The sequence below is a fragment of the Lactuca serriola genome, chromosome 1 (genome assembly GCF_051521515.1).
Source record: "Lactuca serriola cultivar US96UC23 chromosome 1, Lser_US96UC23_V15, whole genome shotgun sequence".
Lineage (NCBI taxonomy): Eukaryota > Viridiplantae > Streptophyta > Magnoliopsida > Asterales > Asteraceae > Lactuca > Lactuca serriola.
Window position 1 is genome coordinate 255,841,878 of NC_136408.1, and position 4,728 is coordinate 255,846,605.

Below are 4,728 nucleotides of genomic sequence, written 5' to 3' on the forward strand. Positions count from 1 at the left end.
CTAGCAACTTGGATTATGGAGTGGGAGGAGGAGAATTTGTAACACATAAAATCAGGTATTACCCTTTGAACCTTTGAAATTTTAAGTATTGCATAATGGTCCCTTAAGTACGCTTGGCGTACTTCAGGAGTATGCTTAACGTACCATGCATGGATAATCACGAAGGGCCAGAACGTATGCGGGGCTTACGTGACAAATGTACAAACCCTAATTTTTGGACTTAAAACCTATATAAGCATCCTTATCTCATTTGAGCTTCACCCTAACCAACCTCCTTTACCCTCAAACCTCCCTGAAAACCCTAAAATCATTATAGTGTGTTCTTGAGCTTGTGAGTGTTTAAACACCATCCTTTTCATGTGTTAGCTACAAGGAAGAGGAGGAATCAAGCTTGACGAAGGAAGAGCTTCTGGATCTTACATTTTGAGCAGCTTAGGAAGCTTGAGGAGGTAAAAAGCTTTCACCTTTGTCATCATTTTCATTCCAAGAGCTAGGGTTTTCTCTTTAGTCCCTTTTTTTGTTCTTGGACAACCTCTTGAGAGTTTGAGCAACTCCAAAGCTTAAGGAGGATAGATCTGAAGTCCTTTGGTCCATACATAGCATAAAGTTGGAGTCTTGATGGGTGTTTTGACCTCATGCATGGATTAAGACTCTTGGAAAGGTCTTAATGGGTTGTTGGGAGCATATAGAACATGAAAAGGCATAAAGTTGCCAACTTTATGCCTTAGGATGTTTTAATGAACTCAATCTTTTTTTTTGTTTGATATCTTTCAAGACTGCTGGAATCCCTGAAGGTTTTGATGATGGACGGTTTGGACCACTGTACCTGCGGTATTGTTCAATCTAATGTTATGGTTCTTTTTTTATAAAAGGAATTCGTATATTTTATTTGATTTGGAAGGTTTATAGGTTCATCAACGATCTTGTTTCTGGGATCTGTGGATTTACGTATACATGGGTGGCATGTGATGAACCGTGGCGTAATGATCCTGCAATAAGGAATTGAACACCAAAGATCACCATTTATGATAGTGTGTCTATCTTATATATAGTGAACTGTGCCTGACCTGCAGAAATGGACGAAATGGACGGTTTTAAATTCGTGACCGCTACTACTGTCATTGCAGGTGGTGGGGCAAGTAGGCTGTGATTGAATTTTGTTGGGTTCGTTATGCTTTCCTTCCACAAATTGATTGCGATTTTATCACCAATATAAGTATGGGACATTAAACTGTTAGGATACATGATATGAATTTAATAGCAATGATTGTTAGGCGTTATGCGATATACCTGATATCAGTGAGAATGATAAGAATGTAGCGTTGTCCATCATGTTTTGTGCAGTGTCTAATCTTCGATAGCATCCCAATAAAATCTGATGACAAATATGCATAGGTGGTGAACGGAGATGAATGAAAGGTATTGAACATGTTATGTTGGTACCTGGATAGTATGGTGGGTGTTCTCCAAGTTCTAGTAGTTGTGGTTTAGAGACAAAACGAAACCAAGTCGTTAGGATGGTTATTGTATCTGGAATTGGTTTTATGACGGAACTGAGACCAACATCAATATAGAAATCATTTTCCAACACCTTTTGATATTTGTCTAATTCGGGACATTTGTATTCTGAGATGGTATAACAATTTGATACATTCAATACCGATTCTATGTAATCTTGACTTGTCCGCTGTCCTAGGATCTGTATCGCATCTCCCTATGGAAAAAAAATAATATGGTTGGAAAAGGTTGTCAGATTTATATATGGGACTTGTATATACTTCTTTGATGGTGGCTATTGTTTTTTGTTCACTTACTAATTTGTTAATGTCGATAAACCAGGTCTCATGCCGACGCACATCATGCCTCCATTTCCGAATGATTCTCAGGTCTATTGGACTCCCAATCCCATCACGTTTCAATTCGGATATGCTGGCCATTGGTCACCGTTGATTTCTGATTGAAGACCAAATATGTTAGTAAGTTTCTATTTTGAATGGATATAATAAAAATACATAAACTATTAATAAGCCATAGTATGGTTTGGATATGGATGGAATAACGGTATGCAGTGATGATAAGATACATCTCATTCTGGCAGAATTTTTGTAGTAAATGTCTATAGACAATATTTTTTGTTTTGTTATATAGGATAGCATCATTTGTTTCTATAAGTATCTTCAATGAAGTTGGAGAAGTTGCCCTTGAGAGTGCTACATATAAATGCCCATGTGAAAACACCGGTTGAGATAGATAAACACCAACTCTTTTGAGTGATTGTCCTTGACCTTTGTTGATCGTCATTGCATAGCATAGTTTAACGGGGAATTGTTTACGTGTAAAAGATATTGGAAATCCAATGGCCTATGGATGAAGTTTATGCGAGGGATGTAGACGCGTTGTCCATGCCCCTGTAATTATAGTGGCCTCAATAACTGTTGGTAGCAGTTGTGACACGATAAGTCTTGTTCCATTACATAAGCCATCCCGTTGCCTAATATTTCGCAGCAGCATTATAGGGGTCTTCATTTTTAGTTCCAATGTGTATGGTGGTATTCCTGGGAACTTCAACTGATTTAGGTACTCTATATGGTACAAACCCTCTAAATATGATGTGTGCTTTCCATTCGGTTCCATTGCATCTGTGCTGCTATATATCCTGTTGTACGTGTTGACTGATTTGAGGATGATTGTATTGATAGAATCAACAACTTCGTTGTTTGGACAAACGATCGCTCACACTGACAGATCATTTGCAGTTGGTGCATTAAGTAAGCCTGATCCGTATACGAAATTGATGAGACATTTTAGCGAGTCGTGCATTGGAGGTATCAACAGTGAATGAGGGATTTGTATCCAAGAGCTGTCTCGTGGATCATTCGGACCAGGACGACCGGTTGTTCCATTGCCAACCTGTAGCAACTAGTCAGTGAAGGCGGCCGTTGACAATCTACACACATTGCTATCGTTGGTAGAAATCACCCTCATGATCTGTGTCAGCTTCTGAACCTGGAAAAAAGTCCATAGGTATGAATGTGGTAATGTGAGATCGACAATGTCCACTCGTTTAGCCTTCGGTGAAACAGGTAGTGTTTGTCGAAAGTCACCACCAAGAAGTATCGAAATACCACCAAACGGTTGGTGGTTACAGTCTAGTACATCCCATAAAGATCTGTCAAGATATTCGAAACATCTTCTATCACTCATAGGTGATTCATCCCATATGATAAGTGATGTATGGCGCATAAGATCCCCTAGTAATGTTCTCTTTTTTATGTCACATGACCTGTTGGTTATTAGATCAATTGGTATTTTAAATCTTGAATGTGTTGTGGTTTCGGAAGGCAAAAGTAACGATGCTATCCCAGATGCAGCAACTGCAAGGACAACTTTTCCAATTGATCGAAAATATGAGAAAATATTTATCCAAAGGAATGTCTTTCCTGTACCGCCATGACCATAAACAAACATAAGAATCTATTTGTTAGCTTGAATGGAAGAGACAATATTTTGATAGATTGCCATTTGATCACTATTTAGTTGTGGAAGCAACTGAGCATGATGATCGGCTAACAACTTTTTGTCATAGATCGTTTCTTCGAGTAGGAGCCGATTTTGTAACATAGAAAGCATAGCAGCTGATGGCATTGGCAAACCGAAATCGGCAAGCGACCTTGACGGAACAAAAGACGAAAGTGTGTCCTCTAAATCAGAAAGCAGCTGTTGCTGAACCGCATCATCGACAACATAAAAAGTCCTATTGGGAAATGTCTCTTTTAATCTATAAATGTAGTCGTCCGACATTTTTTCATAAGCTTCATCCCATAAAAGTTTTGGATCGGTGACTTCACAAAATAATAACAAACTACAGAAAAGGTTACGGAGCTGTAACGGTGTTGCCCATATGGAAGCCTCATTGAACGCAATAAGCCATTCAGTGTCATCATCTATAATTTTCAATGCATTGCATGCGGATCTATATGTTGGGTGAACCTGGCCAAATATCGTACGCACATCTTCAAAAGAAGTGCATCCTTTTCGATGACATAGCAACAAACGAAGATAAAACAACTCGCCAGAAGATGGATGGACAAAGACAAGCCTACCGACCATGTCAGATGAGTCGTCTACTCTCCTAATCCAAGATTTGGAGGGTGAATCCCATTTGTAATACTTTGGATATTCCATATATGTGTATGTGCGACCTGTTGGATCCCTTGCATTACTTTCGAACCATGCAGAAAGTGTTGTCTTAGTAGCAGATGGATTACGTAGAACATCTATTATTTGTGTGTTTTCTTTGAAGACAATTGGTTGCTTATTCTCTTCATGGACTGCAAGTGACTGGACTGCTGGATGTTGGTGATGTATAGGAAAATCAAGTATTCGCTACGCTGCTTCATGCGGACAAATGTACTCGCCTTCTAAATAGTTTTTTATCTCATTGATGCATTCATTTTCTTCAGATATGATATCTGTCCATCTACCTGCACTGTTACTTGATCTAACATCACCGTAAAGCACATCTTTTTGAATGACATATCTCACGCGATCAGCTCCTTTTGAGATGTACATAAACAAGTATTTATCATCATGTTCCATCCACAATATTCAACGTTTATATGAGCCTGAAATCGGGAACAAAGTCTTTTGTTATAAGGCACAATATATCCATTGTGAATAACAATCCCACGTGAAGTTGTGTGATACGCATCTGATCTGCGTTTGTAG